This window comes from Argiope bruennichi, chromosome X2 (genome assembly GCF_947563725.1).
Source record: "Argiope bruennichi chromosome X2, qqArgBrue1.1, whole genome shotgun sequence".
NCBI lineage: Eukaryota > Metazoa > Arthropoda > Arachnida > Araneae > Araneidae > Argiope > Argiope bruennichi.
The window spans coordinates 33,910,514-33,934,112 of NC_079163.1; the positions used below are offsets into that span (position 1 = coordinate 33,910,514).

General features: G+C 29.5%; 1 protein-coding gene and 1 long non-coding RNA gene across 2 annotated transcripts in view; one reads left to right on the forward strand and one right to left on the reverse strand.

The window, feature by feature from the left end:
• LOC129959977 (uncharacterized) overlaps window positions 1–9,580 on the forward strand; it is a 90,675-nt gene extending 81,095 nt beyond the window's left edge. Inside the window, exons 2-3 of the long non-coding RNA XR_008783494.1 lie at window positions 8,761–8,812; window positions 9,223–9,580. This is a non-coding gene — a long non-coding RNA (uncharacterized LOC129959977). The remainder of the gene's footprint in view (window positions 1–8,760; window positions 8,813–9,222) is intronic.
• Window positions 1–23,599, reverse strand: part of LOC129959976 (myocyte-specific enhancer factor 2-like) — a 348,098-nt gene that overhangs the window by 242,199 nt on the left and 82,300 nt on the right. The gene's annotated exons all lie outside the window — the stretch shown is intronic.

Genomic DNA, 23,599 nt, shown 5'->3' on the forward strand with positions numbered 1-23,599 from the left:
ATCTGGTATCGTCATCCAGTAGTATGACGTGGATGTTTGGAGAAGGAGATACCAACCCAGGTGTCGTCCTCGTCGTCTGACAGGGGTTAAAAATCTTCAGACCCTTCCCAAAATGTCCCACTTTAATGCAATTTAAAATGGGATAAAATGCAACACTTTAATTCAATTAAACTAAACAAAAATGTAATTTTTATCATAATTTAAAAGCTTATTTTTAAATCATTAAATAGAGAACAATTTTGTATAACACACACACAAGTCGATTTTTACTTTCTAGTATACAAAGTATACAAATTGAAAATAAATCAATCTTCAAAAAATAAATATTTGGTATTATGCCTGTCTGTTCTGTGAGAACGGTAATTCAAAATCGCATTGAGCTAGAAGAGTGGAATTTGGTGCATTAACTTTATACTAAATTTGTAAATTTCAATCAAATTCTATACGTAGTCCATTCAGAGAAATTCCTACTGACTCTGTGTTCGAGTATAAATGAAATTGAAAATTACAAAATGTTAAAGAGTTAAATGCATAAAATTTGGTGCACGTTTAACATTTATATTGCAGATTCTTATTAAGTTTTAAACCAAGACTGTCAAAAAATTGGCCTACTATTGGTATATACTTTAACATGTAAACGCAATTAATTCAGAGACGCTAATTCTAGTTTCAATCGGTAGAAAAAAAGACGTCTAAAATAGGAATTAAATTGTTGGCATTTATCGCATGCCATAGATAAATTGCTAAAGATCATGCTATAGAATTCAGTAAAAATTCAAGATTCAGATTAATGATTTATATTTCGTAACTACTGTCCACCAGTACAATGCAAAGCATTCGTGGTCTTACCAAAGATTTACATTTTATACTGGGGAGGAGATAACACTTTTATTAAAGAGAATGTGCGCAAGATTAAGGGAGACAACTATCATCAGTTTATGTTTTGAAAATTCTCTATTGAAATCAATTTGCTCTAAATTCATTTCCAGGGAGCGCCACTAATATGGAATGAGAATTAAATTAAATTAATTAATTAATTGATAATTAAGTTTTTAAAATATTAGAACAATGTATGATCATCGAAAATATACTAGTGTACAAAATTTTAAAATTCTAGCACTTGAAATAACATAAATTGTCAATTCCGCGTGACCTTGTTTTTAGTCAAATAATGTGAATTTAGATTGGAATATGAAAACATTTTTTGACATAATTTAAGCAACTCGAAATATTTGATTTCTCGATTTTATTTAGTTATAAATGAAAATAAATAAATAAATTTTTAAAAAAACCTTGACATCTCATGTTTATGCTTATAATGATTTATAGTATTTGTTATTGACAAGTAGAAATATGCTAGCTGAAGAATTTTAAATAAATTATGCTTATTAAATAAATTATGCTTTATTATTATTTATACACGATGCTTTATCATTTCCAAAATGAAAGGAATTTTCCAGTTTCTGAGTTAATTAAATGCCTTCTATACCAAATTTGGTACTTAGTTAATTTAAGTCAAAGCACATAGTGCTGTGATAATATTATTCAATATTTAAAATAATATTAGTGTTATTAAAAAACAAACATTTAAAAAAGAAACTATCCTCTTATATCAGTTGAGATTTTTATATAGATATTTATGTATATTGTAACATAATATATAAAACTATTTAAATAATATTGAAATTAAATTCACTTCAAAAGGTAACCTTTTAAACCGAAAAAACTTCCAACCAAAACGGTAATCTGTTTTGTGATTATAATCAAACACGTTCATAAAAATTTTGATAAAAGCTAACTGTAATTACCGGCTACAAGAGAAAAGTATTGTTTTCCTAGTCAATATTAGAAAATATTTTCTTGAAATCAAATAGCAACCCTCTGTTTCGTTTACACAATTTTAAAATTATTGTGCAAAGCAATCAGGGAAACGCACTGCTTGAATAAGCAATTGTACTCAATTAAATTCCTAATAAAAGCAACTGAAAGCATTCACGTGATATCAAGCAATAAACTTTAAAATGGGTAGCCACGATGTGAATCAGCATTTCCTTTCTAGTGAAATAGTGTTTCGACTTTCAAGAGGTGTCATTTAAAATTCACAATGCCTTTTAAGTACTTAAACGCATGATACTTTCTAACAACTTTACATGAACAAAATTTTGAGTGGAAACTCATGTCACAAGTTGCTCGAAATAATGATATGTATTTTTAATCTCTTTAATTAGTTTCGATAGTATGTGTATATTATAAAAATAGAATTTATAATATTATGTTTAATTGTAATAGTTTAATAGGATACTTTTATACATTTATTGAGGGTTTTTTTTTTCTGGAACTAATACCTTAACATATTTATAGATTTAAATTTGTAACATGATTTCTTAGTATCTGTTCTTATTTGGGCAAAGTTTTAGTTAAAAAAAAAATAAGCATGATGGATAGACTGTATATAATGAATATGTTAACATATAGTGAACTGAAGCTGGAGGTAAAGTCGGCTATGGGACCCGAATTCGAAACCATATTGAAACTATAATCTAAGCGGGCCTGGAATATGCTAAATCCATAATGGCTAAATATCTCTTTCCTCACTGGTGTGTTACAGACATGTGGAAAGGGGGATGTCAGTCCAGTACCTTAGACGCCACCAAACTGCGTCATCACCTTTGTGAGGTCCGTCCCAACAGAGCCGCTAACATAAAACTTCAAAACGGACCGTTAACATAAGAAAAACCAATAAGAGGCTTGTTTATTCACTGTATGAAGTTTGCAAAAAGAAAGTGCTGCAGACTTCAAAAAACTCAATCTTGAGATTTTGATGAATATCTACGTTTCACCCCCCCCCCCCCGAGTCTGGAAAGTACATTTTTAGAATTATATTAGTTGTCTGTAAACAAGATAATTAAAAAACGCTTTGAGTTGGAATAATAAAACTTGGAATGTGGTCTTATACTAAATTTGAAGATTTCTATAAAATTTTGAACGAAAGCCACTCGAAAAGAAATTTTTCTGCCTGAAAACATGTGAGCAGAATGAATGCAAAGCGTAAAGTGATAAAATTCGTATTAATTTTAGCGTCTGAAATAAAAGCACGTATCAAATTTTGAACTGATTCCGATATAAGTTTAACTGTCTCGTGGCATGTACATTTGCATAGATAAATGGACTTAGTATTCTTTTTACGAAACTTGTTGTTCTGTGTCAAAATTGGTTTTTAGTCGGTTTAAAAAAAGGCGTTCAAAATGCAAAATCAGTTTTATTTACTATGAAGCACACATCTCTAACATAGGGGCTATGAAAATAATCATATCTATTTCACAGGGTCTATGAAAATAAAAATCTAGGCACTTCTAGCAATGAAATTTATGGGGGAATAAATGTTACTTATCCCCCCTCTTTTACGCGTTAAGAGGGGGGGGGGTAATAACTTTTTTAGGGATTATGCAAAAAGATTTTGGAGAGATCATTATTGCTGATTATCAAAGCGACTCAAGCTGTTTTAGTTCGGACATATGAAATCCTATTGCATGACGCTTGAAGAAATAATCATCATTTAAGATTTATTAACGGTTCAAAGTTCTGTGATAATGAATATTTATTAAAAGCAAGATTTTTCTAGTAAAAATGCTTCGTTTAAAGAAAATGGAAGCATTTTTTTTTTTTATAAATATTAGAGTTACCACTTGGAGTAACCATTTTATTAGAAAATATGTAAAATTTTCTAGTAAGTACAGCGGTTCTCACTAAAAGTATATTCATTTTCCTTGAGCACAAAAAAGTAACTACAAAAAAAAAAAAAAAAAAAAAACTAACATATCACAAAACCTAATGATAAGCGTATCTTTCCACTAAGATAAGATGAAATGTAGAATTAGAAAACATTCAACTCAAAGATTGCATAACTTTCAAACTCAGTATCTTTATCTATGGAAAATATTTTCATTTGTCTATTTCATAATTTCCTATCGTAAATGTAGTATTAAAATAAATTTCTTGTTATTGTCTCAAACCTATGGTGAAAATCAATATCGAATTAGAAATCAGGTAAGAAGGTTTCTTTCAAATTGTGTCAAACTAATGTAAAATACACGCTGTCAAATATAAAACTTAAATGAAATATAAAAATGTTAACGAATAGAAGTGAAATAAACAGTTAAAGTCAATAAAATTGCATACAAGAAGAGTGAATAAAAATAGAAAGGAGAATTGCTTCAAATTCAATAATTTTGTTGTAAATACAATCAAATATCGATTAATATGTGCTATATTTATAGGGCCTCTAATTGTGCATTAACTTTGCTTTAGTTTCTGTGCTTATTCTTTTCTAAAATTTACGCTTACAAATCTAGCAGCTTAACTGTGTTTTATTGTAACAAACATTTCAGACTGATAAAAATATGTGTATGATTTTTTTAGCTTGTAATATGCTTAAATTAAAAAGAAACTTTCTTTGATATTTCTGAATTATATAAAAATAATTAATATATAGATTTTGAGCTTAAGAAATTCACAAGTTAATTCATTTGAAAGGGAAGCAGCTTAGCAATTATAAATATTTTTAAAGTGTTTCGAAAATTTTCATTGCATTCTTTTGTAGATAGATAATGGAGAATGTTTGTTTATACAGTATAGTATATTTATATGGACGTATATATAGATGCAAATTTATATGCATTCAAAACTGAATAAACTTCAGTCTCAACTACATGCAATTATGCATATGTTATCCTTAATTAGATTAAAAATCAAAGCCATTCTTTGATTATTACCTTCAAATGCTTTTCAAAGTTTTTTTGTTCTAGTTCGAAACTTTGTCATACATTAAAAATAAAGTAATACTTGACCAAACAAGTTTTCAAGGAAAACAAAACTTGTTCTTGAATATGGTAACACACATGTACGTATAATATAATTTTGATAAATCAGTCTTTGACAAACGTTTTTATTTCTTTATTATAGTAAAACACGCAGCTGGTTATTTCTGTCGACTTTTTGTTTTCACAAAACTATTCTATATTTAGATATTCTGGAGAAAACCAGCTAGAAATCTTTCATTTTCCTTCTTTTAAGCAGTAAACGGCCGTGTCTGGTTCATTTGCATCAAAATAGTCAAAGAAGTAAATTGAGAAGGGCTAAAAATGCAAATAAATGAAAATGGAAAACAAATATGGGATAAGTCATTGCACATTATATTCATTCTATAACCAACATAACAAAGCAGCATAAAAGGAAATGGAACTCCATTGATGTTTCTGATAAATGCTTATAACTCTGAAATCCTTTTATACTTTACTATATGATGTACACGAAAATGTACGTTCCTTATAAACGAATACCAAAATAATTTAATATTGTACACTATACAGACAAAAGGAAAAAAATGGCACATCTGACAGCAAATTCAATAAATGAATCTCATGGAAAGTAAAGTATCAAGATTTCGATGTACTTTCGTATTTTTTAGAAATTGTTATTCATTCATGCCAGACACTAATTTTATTTTCTCGTTTTTACTTTCTATCTCAGACAAAAGATTATAAAATTCGCATCAAAATGAATCAGAAACTAAAAAAGTATGAAACAAAATACTACTAACGATCAGAGGAGGTTTTATTTTTAATCAGTGGCGTAGCGATGGTAAGTAGCGCCTGGGGCATGATATTATTTTTTCATTCTTATTAGTATTAGTGCTTTGTCTTCATTCCACACCCCTAAGATAGACGAATAATGCAACAATAGTCTTCTAATACCTCTTTGCTGCAACAATGATTCTACAGCTAACTTTTTAGACAATGAGGTGTTGAAATCAGTTGCAGAATAATGCAACAAATCATTCAAAAATTTCATCAAGATACTGAAGAAAGCATGATAAAATACATATGAAGATTTTAGAGAATTTTTCTTATTTTTTATGAACTACAATTTTAAAAAAATAGATTTAGATCTTGCTCCGTTATTCTGAAAGAGTAATTATCAGGTACTTCTTATTTTGTCGCATAAAGAGTAATGTGATCATTAAAAAATTCGATCTCTGGATTTTAATGACTGTTCACATTTTAGACCTCCAAAATTCCGAAAAACATAAATTTAAAATTGCGTCTCTGCCTTTACATTTTACTGTATTTGATGAAAATAATTCAAAAGGAAACGGAGTTCGTAGATATTATTTAGTGCTTGATCTTTACAACTACGTATCTGTATCTATTCTTTGATAAAATTCTCCTCGAGGAAAAATTATTTGTCTATCTTTACAAAAGCAATAACTCACAAATGTAACGAATAATTCAATATCAAGTCACACCGAAACAACAGATCTGAGTAAAAGTTTTGATCAAATCTCCTAACTATAAACGAAACTGTTCCAAAATACTGTCTCCAGATTCTTCTACTACAAAAGGAAGCTTTTGATACTATGCACCAGATTATGGAAGCACTGAAGAAAGGGTATGGCGGAACTCTCAATTTATTTGATAATGGAAATCAAGTTTTTATTAAGGTAAGAACAAAATTTAAGCTAATTTTTGAAGAAATGATTATAGCAGATTGCTTTCCTGTGCATTTCAGTAATGTTACTTTTTTTTCATTAAATTCGTCGTGAAATACATTTTTTTATGTAAAATCTGCTTGTTAATACAGTTTCAATAATTGAAAATAAGTGCGTGTGCAGTCTCCCTTCATTCTTTGCGAAGAATTCATGCAATTCAATCACAATGTTGTTGTATGAGGTAAAATATTTTTTAAAAGATCCAGCGTTCCACTGACAGTAAAAGCCAATCCGTGACCCGGCTCTTGACAGCAAGAACATGAACGCTGAAGACAGACATCACCAGGTATGCGAGGGATACGGTGACAATGCAACAAATACTATTTTAAAGTGAGAAAACGGAGGAAATTTCTCGAAGAGGTCGGGTAAACGTCTATGCCTAGTCGCGCTCTGTTTTGAGCCTGAAGTAAATATTGTCGATAAGATATAGATAGTTGATACCAAACAAGAAATTCAATATTTTCAAGCTCTCATCGGAATTTCAACAAGTTTCTAATCATTTTTGATTAAAATTGTGCTTAAGAGTTTGCTGTGGGTTTAATGTTAAAGTTTAAGCTTCCGCACCCGAGAATTCCACCGAAAATTTGCCGTGTAAAGAGGTTTGGGCCGTTTTGGACAACAATTAACTCGTCTTCCTACTGTGAAACTTTTAAGAAACCTTCCAGAACAAGAAATCCAGAATGGAATGTTGTTAGTCTGCTTCATAACAATATGAAGCCCCATGTTCCTGTTGAAACTCAAATCTCTAGACTCCATAATCGGCAATGCATTGCAGAGCGATAACCACTTCTTTCACCATAGGAAGATCATTCTTGGTGGCAGATGATCAGACTCTGACGAAGAAATGAAAACTGCTATGAACAATTGGCAAACAGTTATGTCAGATGGTAGATATCTTTGAGGAAGGTATCCGCTATTCCTTACGATAAATGTTTAAGCCGAGTAGAGAATTTACAAAAATATAGAGAATACAAGACCGGAATGATGATAATATAAGTAAGAATTGTTTCAATAAAACCTTTGCTTTGATGAAATCACCAATGGATGCATATAAACTGAAACAAAAACAAGCAAACAAACAAATAAATAAAAAGTTCATATAATTCATTATTTGAAATTTCCACAGCTAACAGAGATAGAAACGAATTCCCTATTTAGTAAAAAAAAAAAAAAAAAGATGGTAATAAAGCAAGAAATTCTGGGGATTGTAAAATCCTAAATCATATGGAAATCTCAAAAATGAAATCTTAGAAAAGAAAAACAAAAAACTAAATCGACATACAATCATCTACTACCATTAAAATCATTTATAACAACTGCTATTAAGTTTCAAGGTGCCGCGGTGGCCTGGTGGTAAGTTCCCGGCTTTGGAACCGGAGGGACCCGATTACACCGAGAAACCACCGTGTAAGTGGGTCTGATACACTCCAAATCTGTCGAGGCCAAACACTCTCAGATTGGTTTGGTGTGGAAGCGTGGAGAAGGGTGCCAACTCAGGTGTCATTCTCGTCATATGTTCGCGACTAAAAATTACTAGATACGACCCAAAGAAGCCTTAATTTTGCTTTAAAATGGGACGTTAATGTAACTAAACTAAAGAAATTAAATTTCCAGCATTATAGAGATGAAGCCATTTTATTGCACTCCTAATTCCCTTTTAGTTTATTAAAAAATCTAACAAAAGAAAGAAATCTTGGGTTTTTTAGAATCAAAACAACATGAAAATTTTGAAGGGAAGTATACTTTCGAAGAGTAATATAAAATCGACACGTTTTCGTCTGCTTACAGAAATACCATGAAAAAAAAATCGCTACAATTTCAATTAAATTTTAATTATGGAAGTGGAATTAACGAATGTTAATTCACTCCTTGGTAATGCAGAAAGTGAAATTAACACATGTAAGAATTCCTTTCCTTGTAATTGCTTTAATAAGATCAAATTGAATTTCTGGAATTGTTTGTATTTTCGAAGAGAAAAATAAAACTGACATCTTATTTTCTGAGAGTTAAAATGTTGTTTCGATTACAAAATTGCAATTAAATCGCAAGTATTAAGGAGATAAAAGTTTAGAAATTCTTTTAAAAACTTTTACTAAGTTTATTCGTTTGATTTCAATTACACGACAAGTATAAGTATGCTTACAATTTAAAATTTAACGGCACTGTGTTTTATTCTATTCTATGGGTAACGTTTTCTTTTTACTTTTTGCCAGGAACGCAGTGGATTCCGAAATTAAATTGGAAAGGAGCATTTGGTATTATCAAGTGAGTATGACTTACAATAGTTGGTATAAGTTTTACAATTTTATGTTCTGTTGGCAAATGAATCATTTTTGTATTCGTTAAAAAGCAAGTAATTTTTTTTAAAATTTTAAATAAAAAAAATAATATTTTTAAGAATTTTATTTTTTTGTCGATCCAAACTGTAAAACTATTTCAAAAAGTCATACAAAATATTTTACTTTTCACAAATTAATTTTAATTCTATCAGCAATGAGTTGCATTAATGCATTAACATAAATAACACAGAGAAGAAATGCATTATCTTCTATCTGATAAAAAATATATTTTCCATGGCAAACACTAATTAAATTAGAAATTAGTATAAATGCATATATTTCACGTTATCTAATGAAAATATGATTAATTTCGAATCTCTTGCTTATCTCCCTTAGAAATCACCATGTGGATTCAGCTGTCACATTTCAAGCTGCATTTCACTTCCCATTACGGATGACTCAGTTTATAGAAGAGCTTTTTTTGTGGCTGTCTGTAAGACAACAGCTTTATGCAGATATATAAAAATGGATGAAAATACGTTTCCACGCGCGAACATATTCAATATTGTCTGTATTGTTCAACATTGATGTTGAAATATGATTTAAACGGTTTTGACGTCAAACTATTTCAAATGACCGGATGGAAAAGCAAGGAGATAATAAAAATTATTATTATTAGTTGTGCGGATGTATAATGTATGCACAGCATATAATACTTCAATCACTTTAACCAGGAAGTAAACTATTGCAATTTATGAGTAAGTATTTAATACACTTAACTTCCTTCGTTTAGTTTGCTTTGCTGATTTGTCAGATTCTAAACATTTCCATGTTTGTCTCATAATCAAATATGTATCTAAGCAATTAAGTTTTATTATAAGTAGGTAAGCATAGCAGTCAGATAGTCTGTTCATGTTATATTCTTAAAGTATTAGTAAGAACTATTTCATTTGTTTGCAGTTTTGCATATGTGAATTGATGAGCAAATCAAACGAACATTATTTAAAATTATAGAACACGTAGACAATTAATGAGATAAAAAGTTAACTATTGATTGCTCTTTAAAAAATGCTTATAAAATTTCAAGAATTTCCTCAGTAAGCGTTTTTGTAAACAATAATTAAAATCTTTTTAATTTCTATTTATTGCATTTGTTTCGCTTCATTTGGGATATTTCTTTTTCTAAAGAAACAGATTGCAGGTTTCAATGGAGCTAGAATCCTGATGATTCTCTATAAAACAGATAAACTCATAGAATTTGATGAATTGCTTGAATTTGCAAACAAATTATACTTTTAAAGAGAAAAAAAAAATAGGTTCCGTTTTTTAAATTTAATTATACTAGCAGACTTGGAATCGAGTTTTATTAACTTAAAAAAAATATTGAAGTTAGGGAAAACATGGATCTTTATATTCTGGCTAAAGATTCTTTTATATTATCAACCCCAAAATAATTAATTAATCATTATAACTTTTCATTAAATAATTTTGAAATAACTGTATTTTATAGAATTTCATACTTTCTTGTCATTAAATGTATTTTATTTCCATGTTTTATATTTCTATGTGTCGTAATTCTAGATGTGGCTAGAAAATAACTAGATTGGTGCTTTAAAATATTGATCGCCATGACTTATATCCGTACTTCGGATCCGCGATCTTTAGATAATTCATACTTTGATATCTTTAACTGTAGTAAAAAAGGGATAATTTAATACTCTAATAGATGTGAATCACTGTCACTCATTATTCTAGATCTTATATCCTTCTAGATGTGCCTAGAAAATAACTAGATTGGTGCTTTAAAATATTCATCGCCATGTCTCATATCCGTACTTCGGATACACGATCTTTAGATAATTCATACTTTGATATCTTTAACTGTAGTAAAAAAGGGATCATTTAATACTCTAATAGATGTGAATCACTGTCACTCATCATTCTAGATCTTATATCCTTCTAGATGAATTCTAGATGTGCCTAGAAAATAACTAGACTGGTGCTTTAAAATATTCATCGCCATGTCTCATATCCGTACTTCGGATACACGGTCTTTAGATAATTCATACTTTGATATCTTTAACTGTAGTAAAAAAGGGATCATTTAATACTCTAATAGATGTGAATCACTGTCACTCATTATTCTAGATATTATATCCTTGTAGATGAATTCTAGATGTGCCTAGAAAATAACTAGACTGGTGCTTTAAAATATTCATCACCATGTCTCATATCCGTACTTCGGATACACGATCTTTAGATAATTCATACTTTGATATCTTTAACTGTAGTAAAGAAGGGATCATTTAATACTCTAATAGATGTGAATCACTGTCACTCATTATTCTAGATCTTATATCCTTCTAGATGAATTCTAGATGTGCCTAGAAAATAACTAGATTGGTGCTTTAAAATATTCATCGCCATGACTCATATCCATACTTCGGATCCACGATCTTTATATAATTCATACTTTGATATCTTTAACTGTAGTAAAGAAGGGATCATTTAATACTCTAATAGATGTGAATCACTGTCACTACATGCGGCAGACAACGAGTTAAAACATTTTATTACTTCAACCTATTTACAACACTGATATTATCCTTTTCAATATATTTCTCTCCATATACAATTACATTTGATTTTTCAATTTATCGAAGTAGTACTTCGGATCATTTTCTAGAAGCCATTTCATCTCCTCAGTGGATTTGGCTCTCTAGAGTCAAATCTTCTAAATCTACAGTCAGAGTTCGAATAGATACTGTCAACGTAGTTAGTGCTGTAGATATTGTAAATTCGAACAGTATCGACAGTCTCAAAATCTCATCTTAGCTCTATCTTACCCATGAACAATAAAGAGAAGTCAAATGTGATGAAATCAGGTCTATAAGTATTTGCAAAGGGATTCTATATCTCAAAATGGTTTAACAAAAATTGAATTAATGGCTGGGGTAATATCACTGATAAAAATATCCTGATTTGTTTTTCTACACGTCAGATCACATTATCCAAATATTTTAGTAATTATCGACTGTGTTATCTTCAAGTCTTAATCAGTGTACAAAAACTTTCTGACGTCGAAATCACTTGTAGATTTGGTGATCCAGATCACGAAGATAGGCCACCATCATTATCTTCTAGAATTTCTTTAAACACTTCGAATGAGTTAAAAATGTATTCGAAGCACTCATCTCTCTACACTTGTTGCAACAACGAAAAAGTTTTGTCTAGAATTTTCAAAGTTTAAAGCCAAATTTCTCATTAAAATGCTGCTCCAAATGAAGATTTATCATTTTTTCCAATGTGGCAAACATGACAATAATTTCCAATACCAATTACAGTTGTATGGAGCGATATACGAGCATTAAACATGAGCAAATTGAGAGGAACACATGGCATAGGCATGCGCCGTTTGTCCTTGACTATCTTATCGTTTGCTGTAACATAGGCTGGACGGTTATTTTTTAACCACATCTTATAATTACAAGAATACAAATTGTTTAAAAAAATTCTTCTTTAGTAGAGGTACGGAACAATCGCTCATCTCAGAATCTCTCGAATCACCTAAAAATAGTTTCTTTAGAAATGATAAGGAACAATCGCTTATTTCAGAATCTCTCTAGTCTTCACCTCGATAAATAGAAAGTGAATAGTAGCGTTTATTGTAACAAATCAGGATGATAGTACACGGTCAATTACGAGTGGCTACATCAGCAGACGGAGATTTTGACATTATAGAAACAGTTCAATGAAGCCAAACAAAATTTGTTTTAAGTACAGGTTTTATTAAATATAATATCAATTACCAGTAACTTTTGAATACGTTAGATTCATATTTAGGAGTATTTAAGAGGGAGTTTGGATTTTTCGCCATATAGTGAACTTGTTTTATCCCTGTCTACATGTAATTAAAAACTTACCTTCCCTAAAAAATCAGACTATTGCCTTTCAAAGATAACAAATCAAGCTCTAAAACTAATTCTGTAATATTTCATCTGATCAGCTATATCATATTTATTATTTGGAACTACGTAGTAAAGGAATTATCTACACATTTTACTTAGTAAATCTCGCATTCCAAGATTAGATTCTCATAATGGCCTTTATTTAAAGCCATAGTATTCAATCTAAGAATATATAGAAAGAATGGAATAAATCTTATTGATGCTAACTGTAAGGTAAGCAGATTGTTCAGCAACGGTAGAGTAGGTATCCTGGCTTCCCAGGAAAAAAAAAAGATTGGACTATGGGACCATTCTTACGGTTCTATTAAAGTGAGATTTCCGAGAATGGAGATATCAGATACAGATCCTGAAAACCATCTCTTTTTAACCGGGAGAAAATGTGTTGAGTATAACATTATTTAATTTAATGAATCATAACCAAGCAATCAAGATTTTAAAATTAAGAAATTTCTCAGTGTTAAATTATCAGAACAGTATTATAATAAATACAGAAATTAGAAAATAAATAAATAAATATACATTTAACAACTTTTAAATAAATTCAAAATTTTCAATTATTATTCTTTAAATTAAATTCCAGAATTTACATTCAGTTATTGTTTATTTATAACAAACGCGTATAATTTTTTTTTAATCTTTAATCTAACATGAAAATATCTGAAGATAAGCAGAAAATATTATATTCTGATTTAACCTCGAAAAATAAATATTTCAGAAATTAAAATAAAGAATAAACGAAGGCCTTTTTTTTGGCGAAAGATGCGATTCCATACGCATGGGAGCGCTCATGAGTACGGAGTGCGCTCCTGAAGGTGTTTTTCTGCTCATTATAATACCAAACCGATTTTTCTAATCGCAAGAAACAAGGTCTGCATGTTCATTAAAATGGTTCAAATGTAGCCAGGTTAATTTTCGCGGGCCTTCGTTTTTTAACCATGGCCTTGCATATACTGTGCAGCGACCTTGTACTGTCTACAATGTAATATGTATACCGAAGAGATCTGAGCGTGTGTTTTTCAGGGAAAGTTTGGTAACTATGGCAACAGTCTGATACTTGGCGCCTGCTACTACCATAGTACACGACCAGCCAAATTAGCTAGTGACCTTTAACAATGAGGATTAGTTAAACAAGTTAAAGGAGAAGTTGTTACTAGGATATATTTTTTGTTTTCTTTCCCTCCCCTGCGGTTGAGATAGCCCCCCCCCCTCCAAGCTTCCTCCTATTTAAAGCGGGCAACGATCGTTTTGACACCTACGATTTATTTTTAGGGGGGCTTAGAACTGATTTGAGAAGAATCCAAGGTTATTTTTGAAGTGGGTGCATTCATATAAACTTGAATTACGATGTCCAGTGTGCGAAGAAGAAAAGACCGGAAAAGGTTAACACATTGCTCATGCAAAATAAACAGGTCTCTCTCACGCAGACATCGTTATCTAAAATTTGAATTGTAAATAAAATTTCGTGCGAAGCTTTCAATGCTAAATTAATTCAATCGATAGTTGCTTAGAATGACATTAAAGTCCTTTCTGAAACTTTTTGAAATGGCTTATTTTTAGCTCTTATTTTCAAAGGATTTAGCATAGACACAAATGTTTATTTTTGAATTAATATTACGCAAAAACCGAAATTAGTACTTCATTTAAAGTGGAATGTGTTTTTCCATAAATATGTGAAAAGAAAATACCAGATTCTACTCTTATGCCTACATATTCGTGTATAAACCATCGATATGTATAAATACATTAAAAAAAAGTGGTAATGGAAAAGGACACGCACAGTCCTTTATTATAAAAACGGAAATAAATAGCTCAAAATATGTTATGGAATATCCAGTGTTTCGGTACGATTGTTTATTTTTAACCGACGATTAAAAACACGTATAGTAAAAAAAATTTAAAGCCCCCTTTGAACTTTAAAGTTTAAAAGTCTTCCATATTATTGTATTCACAAAATTACAAATAATGATCCATTATAAACCATATTATCCATAATAATAAACCAGAAAATAAAATGGCCTTTATTTTTATTTTGGAAAAACTGAAGCCGACAAAATTATTTCGTTCGAAGTTTTAAACTTTTATCGAAAAATATAAACAAAAACTCTATACTGTTAAATTTTTTCAATTTTTATTTTGTAATAAATAAAAGAAGTCTTACCAATAAATATAAGGAACGGCTCAAAAAATTCAGTTTTTACTGTAAAGCAGCAGAAAATGCAGAAAAAATTGTTGAAAATAAAAGAAAAGGTTTTCTGAAGTATTTCATAAAAATATAGAAAAAAATTAATTATTTTTCAATCCAAGTTATAAAGAAGAATTATAAAGATGAATGTTTGACCTGCAGCTACCATATTTGGCGCATATATACCTTGGAAGGAGGTAATGTGCACCTTGGGGATTGTTCTTAAATAATCTAATTAGCATTTTAATTCATTAAAAATCAGGCAAAAGTTTGGAATTTTTCTTCGATAAATTCCGAAAACATTTTTGTATAATAATAAATTTTAAACCGTTTCAAATTTTTTTTAAAAAAAATGTCTTTTTAATGATACCAATTTAAAAGTCGTGGAATATTTTGTTGAAATTCGGTAATTTAAAAAAAATATTTTTTTGCCTATTTTTCAACAATAGATTACATTTGTTGCTTTTAAATTTAAACCATTTTCATTAATTCGTCAAACATTTAATCACGTGATTTTTTCCATTGTTTAAAACTAGAGAGGGAGAATTTTGTTTAATATTTTCGTGATTTACAGGAAACATTTAAAAAGTGAAGTTAAAATGCCATGAAATTTAGAAAATCGATAAACCGATTATTTACGTTTTTAGTTCTAGAATTTTGCAATATCAAATTAACTGATATTGAATTGAAATACGTTAATATTAAAATGAAAAACATTGTTTTTGACTTTGAAGAAAGAGAACTTATAGAGCAGTTAGTATTTATTAGGATTCATACTTTTGAATCTTTTTCAGATGATTACAAAGAATACTAAAACACAAATCAATATCCAAATTTCCACACTACATCTGTGTGAGGACGTTTGAGTCTTAAAAAGATTGGTATCTGTGGCGATCTTCAGCAGAATCCTTTAGTGACATTCGAAATTATATGTATTCAACCTTTTATATCAAAATAATTCAAAACTGACCAGCTATAGAATGGCTCGCAGTAACACGTAATTGGAAAAAAAAAAAAGATCAAAATTGAACTAGGGATAGAATGTGGTATCTCTGGAGTCACATCAAATAATAAAGATTGATTTACTACAAGAATAAGGTACTAAGAAAAGACACATTAGTGTAATTTTTGTTAAATTTCTTCACATATTTTAAGTGTTAAAGTGGATTTAATTTAACAGCCTTTACATTTATATGGTTTAATTCCCTTACTGCAGTTTATAAATATGCATGCTTGTTCTTTACTAATTCCCACATGTAGTAATTGAAGCGGAACACGAAAAGAAGAAAATGCAAATCAAAGGAGATTGATTTTAAAATATGGGAGAATCTCACCGCTTTGAATTTCTGACAGTTTATGATATTTTTCTAATTGTTTTTTCCCTTCATTTTTTTAATTCTTTTCTTGCATGCTGTTGGTTATATACTCAATTGAGTTGAAAGAGACGAGTTAAAGACTGTTTATAATAACATAACAGAAATAAAACTGTTATAAAATTCTTTGTCTCTAGATCTTTCTAAACATTCTCACCAAAGAAAATAAATAAATAAAAATAAAGGTAACTTAAAAGAAGGAAATTTACACACTTTTATTTAACTTGATTTGTTTCATGTTCGTAAAGATTTAATTTTGAAATCGCTTTTAGCTTACTTTTCAATGAGCCAGAGTGTGAAATTTTGTACACCTGTCCGTTCTTGATGACAGTGTGCTATTTAAGCATTTTCATTTTATTTAAAATGCATTTAATTTGGGCAATTAAATTTTAGTTCAATGCAAGTGGCGCAGATTGGTAGGGAACTTGAGAAATGAAGTATTTACAAATATGAAGTATAAATTATAGATCTCTAATGTTTAGCACACACAAATAAAAATGAGTTTTAAAAAATTTGTTTTTTTATTTTTTTATTAAGGTTGTTTAAATTAAGTGTATAAAAATTTATATCTGCTTCAAATTTAATTTAGTTTTAGTAATGTCCTTTTTAGAAACAACACTAGGACTATTTTTGGGCTGACATAATTATATAGTTATTTTTTTCCCTCTCGGCCGGATGACGAGGATGACACCAGAGCTGGTACCTCCATCTACAAGCTACCACACTACACCCATAGGGCAATGTATGACTCATATGCATCAGACTAGTTAGTATATAAGATGGATCTTTATCAGACACGGGTTTCAACCTTGCAGTCCTACAGCTCCAAAGCCGGAACTTTACTATCAGGTAAACGCAGTTATCCGCTTTTTACAAGCTTCATATTTGTATTTATAATAACGCGTTCGTTGAATCATAATCATATATTTAATAAAAGATGAAGAAATGAAAATGAAATATAAAAAAAATGAACTCGACTACTTATACAAAACTTTACGGCGTTCAATACATTAAAATTTCCTCTCTCTCTTTCTCTCTTTAATTTCTTATTCAAAGTGTTTGAACTAAATAGCTGAGAAAGTGATACCAATTTTAAAACTTTTCTGTAGGTAGTGTTCATTATGACTTATAGTGATTTTATTTACTCATATTTATCTGATACTTAGAATAAAAATTAAGTGTACATAGAAGACATAGTGACAGCAGGATGTAGCATGAAAATTGGTTCATTTATCATTATTTTCATACTGCGAATTCATACATAAGTACTAGTTAATATATCTTTTAGAGACAGTAATTTACATTCCTAAATTCTGTGCCAAAGTGCAAGTTTAACCTTCCTCGTATTTAAAAAGCACCAACTCCAATCACATGATTTTAATATAGTTTGAGCTTTTGTGACTATGCTAATAATGAAAAACTTTTATGACATACATTGTCACAAAGTATTTTTCTACTTATTTGTAATAAAATGCAATGACATTCATAATAAAATAATTTAAATTTTTCATATACATAAATTATTTTTCAGGATTGCATATCTCAAATGGAAAAATAGGCATATTTCACACCTTTTTATTTTGAATTATATCAATAATTTTTTTTAAATCTAAAAATAAATAAATTATTCCAATTTAAAAATCACAAACAATAAACTTTTGATGATTCGTAAATACTACATACTGATTTCAATTTTTTTTTTATCCCGAATTCCTCTCTAGAAAAATCGGAAGGTTTTTTTTTTCACTCTATATTTTAAGCATTACAGTTAAAGTATATTTTCCTCTTTAAAATTATGTAAAAAGATAGTATAATTTAAAAACATTTTCAGGAAAAATGATAATTATTTTGATTTACAGAAAATTCAAAATTAAATAAAGTGCGCATTATTTACTGCATCTAATGAACTTTATTTTGCTTGCTTTTACTTATAACAAAAATAGTGTACATAATTTGATCTTTAAGCACTGTATTTCAATGTCAAATTATTTTCAAAAGTTTATTACAAACATTTTTTTTAATTAAATTATTTGAAATCATATAATTTTTTAAAAATACTCTTCAGCTAATTTTAATTGCTTTTTGTCTAACTTCATCACAATTAAATAAAAAAGGGAAATGTGCAGATCGAATTTAAAATATAACCGAAAAAGTAAAGGTTTAATAATATATCTTAAGATGAATAAAAAATTGATGTAAAATAAGCATATGGCTAATTTATTACATGATACAATATATTTCTTGCAACATATTAATGCCTACCTATAGCATTTTTTAGCGTGATACAAGTTTTTGTTGTCTAATTTATTGCAATGCTTTACGTATTTTTGAGCCAGCCTTGTCATATTAATTTTTTCTAATTATCACAAAGCAGTTATCCCCCCCCCACCCTGTCATAAGCTTAAGTATTTGGGCAATTGAATAGTCTTCGTCGAAACAGCGTGGAGGCGGAAACTAAGACCGAGTCCTAATGGTCATTACCAGCTTCAGCAAAACTCCTTCCGTAAGCGGTAGGTTTCGTCGTTGGAATGGAGGATAATAGACCCCAGGTAATGCTATAGCTATTATGAACGAGGTTTTGACTTTTTTATTTTAGAAAAAAAAAAGATTATTTCAATATTTATATAATTTACATGAAATTTATTCCACAGGAAAATAATAACATGACACCAGCTATTTTTTTAATTAAATTAAATTTGCTACATTTACGATAACGTATAAGATATAAAATTGGAAAAAAATCGAATTATCTTCCAATTGCAAAATTTTCTAATTTACACTTTCTCGTACACAAAATATGCAAAGAAAAAGTATCAGAATTTCCAAAAAGTTTGACTTCGAGACTGATAAATTTATAAATTTCAGCCCTATTTTAGTCTGAAAAACACATCTTTGGAGTTATATCTGTCTGTGAATACTGCAACATAAAATCCTTTCGACTAGATGGCCAATTTGCAGATTTCTATGAAATTTTGAAAAAAAAAAAAAAAAACTTCTAAGGATGTTTATCTAAAAACACTTAAACCCTATGCCTACAAAATGAAAAGATCTAGACACATAAAATTCTGTGCACAATTTTTTTTCCCTAAATTGTACACTTATATCAGATTCTGAGGCCAATCTGTCAAAGCATACAAATGTCGGCTTGTACATTTGTAAGCTAGTAAACGCTATAACTGAAAATGCAGCAACTTATATAAACGAGATTTGGCATGAAATCTAGTTAAAAAAATTGTAATTATTTGTCTTATTTTGGTTTTTATCGAACGATAAGAAAAGCCCACCAAAATACATACCTCAGTTTCGCCTCTATATTAAGAAGTATAAATTTTCATGTGTGGAACTGAAAATAAAATCTGAGCAGCCATGATTTTGACAGATATGCCCAATGCTCGCAGTTTTTATACGGGGGGAATGTGATTACATCCGTATTCGAATATATTCGAGAGCGCTGAGGGGAGATCATTTCCGCTGGTTGGAGCTCTCGAGAATGAGTCATTTCTATAAACCACAGCTCTAATCGACTGATTTCAGTTCATTTGCTGCAAGTGTTTTTCTTTAAATTAGGATATCACAAATGAAAGTTCAAGATGGCTTTCATTTCAGAGAATAATGAACTAACCAAAAAGGTTAGTCAAATGTATTATTATAAATCAATAGTATTCGAAATGTAGAAATAAAGGGTGTTTCAAAATTAAAGCAAGATTTGAATTTGCCACCATTCGTGCAGTAAAGTGTTGGCAACCCTATTCAAAAACCATTTGACAGCTGATAATTTAGGGTTAGTAAATACGGAGCGTTACAAGATAGAGCGACGTATTTTGATTGTTGAACAGTGTTTCAACACTAATGAAAGTCTGGCGGCCACAGTTCGAAAATTTGAGAATTGGCCTCCTAAATGGTGTGATTTAATACAATTTGGATTTCTTTTTATGAAGCTATTTGAAGTCAAAGTCTATGCCAACAAGCCCAAAAGCACGAGTGCATAGAATGAGACAATTCAACGCTGTATCAACGAAATTCATCCACATTTATGCAAAATGGTCATGGAAAATTTCGACAAAAGAGTTCTAAAGTGCCAGCAAAGCCGTGGAGACCATTTGCCCTCTGTGTTATTCCATACATAACCCTATCCTGTGTACTTCGCGATTCAATAAAAATTTAACAATTTAAAGAAAAAGAAACTGTGTTTTTTTATTTAATTCAAATATTGCGTTAACAAGTCGTTCTATCGTGTAACGCTCCCTTTTTACTAACCCTAAACTATCAGTTGTCAAATGGTTTTTTTTAATAGGGTTGCCAACACTTTACTGCATGAATGGTGGCAAATTCAAATCTTGGGTTAATTTTGAGACAGCCTTTAAAATTATTTCATACATTGTTAAGATAATATGATATAACAATCTAAACGAAGTTAATAAATGTAATGAGGATCATCTGATGTTAGGAAATCGTGCACATAATTTGAATACCTTCCAAGCATTTTTGGATTAATTTATTTATTTCATATAAACTATGTCTACTAAAATGTCTTATCCGGTGTTTTACCTCGAGAAACTTTTAACTTGAGAAATATAAAATTACTTTGAAATTACAAATACTTCGGAGATTCAAATAACGCAAAGCAAATTTTTTAGATAGATTGTTTAGAGAAGTGATCTGCATACATAAAAATGAATGTCCATTCATTTATTTGTTCCAACCAATGCATTTCAGCACCTTTTGAGGGATTCAAACGAAATTTAGTACTTCCCTAGCCTTTAATAGGATTAATTGCGTTAGTACAATTTTCTACCTTCTATTGAGAGTAAAATGGGAGTTAAAATATTTAACGTTTTTTCGCCATAACTACGGAATATATAATCCATAGTAAATGCGCTAACGAAAGTAAAAACTTACACCGAATATGAGCTTTTAAATAATTAGAAGTTAGTTGCCCTTTTTAAAAAGTCCTTTCTTTATTATGACCAAAGTGGAAATATAGACCAGAGACTGAAGCTTGAGAAGTCAATGGTGATAAAGGAATGAACAATTACAACAATTCAAATTAAATCTCATAATATGAAGAAGAAAAAAAAATACATGAACGAGCATCAAAAAATCCCGCCGATAGCTTCTGTTCAAAATGTATAACAAATTTATAATTGATGTAAGGATTATATAACAAATTTTATTTGTCAAGTTTCTTTCGAGCACTCATATTCACAGAATGACCAACCGATCCGTAGTGAGACACAAAACGAGGAGATTCATTAAAATATTACAGTTACATTAAAAAAAATATTAAAATACTTCCTCATTTATTTCTAACACATGCACCAGCGAGATTGATCTCCTCGAAACTTCTTCACATGCTCTTTAATAAATGTATTTCTGTATTGTAAACCGTATGCCATTGGTGAACAATAACTACAAAAGAGTGATTGAGTGTGAGATCTTCGGTGATTTATCGTTAGGTATGCTGTTATTGCACATATATCAGAAGACCGAACGCGTACTTTCCCCCGATAGATTTAAATCAAAATTCGATAGAGTACTGAAGTTGTTGTGAATAAATTAAGAACGAGTTTCATATATTTAAGATATGGCGTTTTTGAGTTATCAGTACAGAGAGACCATCAATACATTAATGGATTTTGTTTCTTTAATTACATTAATGGATGCACATCTATACTTAAGATGTTGTATCTGTGCATCAAATAATATCTATTCAATTATCTTCATTTTCTAGTTATAGTGTTCTTTTATTCGGACAACAGTACAAACAGAATTTCTCTGAATGTATTTTGTTCAAAATTTGACAGAAATCAACACATTTAGAATAGATATCGTATACCAAATTTCATCCGTCTAGCTTAAAGAATTTTTTAATAATTATATTCACAGACACACAAATATAATACCAAAAAATAGGATCATCTGACTCAGGGAGATCTGAACAATGGAGATTCCTCAAAAATCTCGAGTTCGAATTGCTTGATGTTTGGATTTCTTTCTCTTTCTTTGTATACGTGAAAGTCATTTTTTTCTCTGCTATAATTAAATTAATCTGCTTCAGTTTTTTTTCTCTGCTGTAATTAAACCAAGTGTGATAATTAACTAAAGAATGTATTTCTTTCTCTTTGAAAGAAAATCCTTTTTTTCTGATAATTCTTTTGTCTTGTTTAAAAGTACATTAAAGCAACTCATAAACAGTTACTGTTTCGATATTTCTTTTCTTTTTTCCGCGCTTATTCACGAATGTAGATAAAACAGTTTTTCTTTAAATTTTATTTTGAAAACATTTTTCATAAGCTGTTTAAATTTTCGAAAGAATAGTTTATCCTATCAATTATCAAAACACACAATAAATAAAATAAGAAGGTGAATATTTTTCTTTATATTCTTCGAATTTAAAATGATACTTATCATATTTTATTCGAAGTGCTATGCTACAAGAACCACAAATTTATTTAAATACACACACATTATAATCTAAACACCCTACAGCACTGTCGACATTTCTGTACATTACAAAGTTTACTGAATATTATATTTAAGCTACAATAAACAATTTTGTGAGTTAAAAAAAAAAAAAAAATTCGCATCTGTAAAGAACCTCAAAATTTCCAATAAAAATGTTGGTACGTTTATACGCGAGAGCGTCTTCTTCAAATCGGAACAATATTATTTCTTTAAGGATATCTACGATAGCTTCAAAAGTATCGGAAAATCTCTTGACTGATATATAAATTTACAGATGAATTATATTCTGGCACAAAATAATTCTGAAATGTAAATCGTTCTTTGTATCTCACTAAGATTATTATATTAAGTTTCAGCATGAATCTCAGAATGGGAAACTTTTCTTTCTATCATTTCCCTGAGTTCGAGAAGCATCCATTTTTTTTTACTAACTCTTGTTCCTATTTCAAAATGAGTTTTTACTGAAATTACTGTTAAATATTTAACATATTTTTCTTTTAATCATAAAATATTTTATGGTTAACAAGTGATAACTACAGAATAATAATCGCTCAAAAATTTTTAGAATTATATTTTTTTTCATTTTCAATTTTAATTACTTAGGAGAATAACATCTTTATCAGGAAGTATGCAGAAAAGTTTTAAGACAATTCTCCCTGGCTTAAATTAAATTTAATAAATGGCATGCTAATCAGCAGTTAAAGAATAAAAAATACGTTTAAGTTTTGAAGTTAAATTAATATTAAGCTAGTCTGGAAATAATAATTCCATAAATAGATATGATG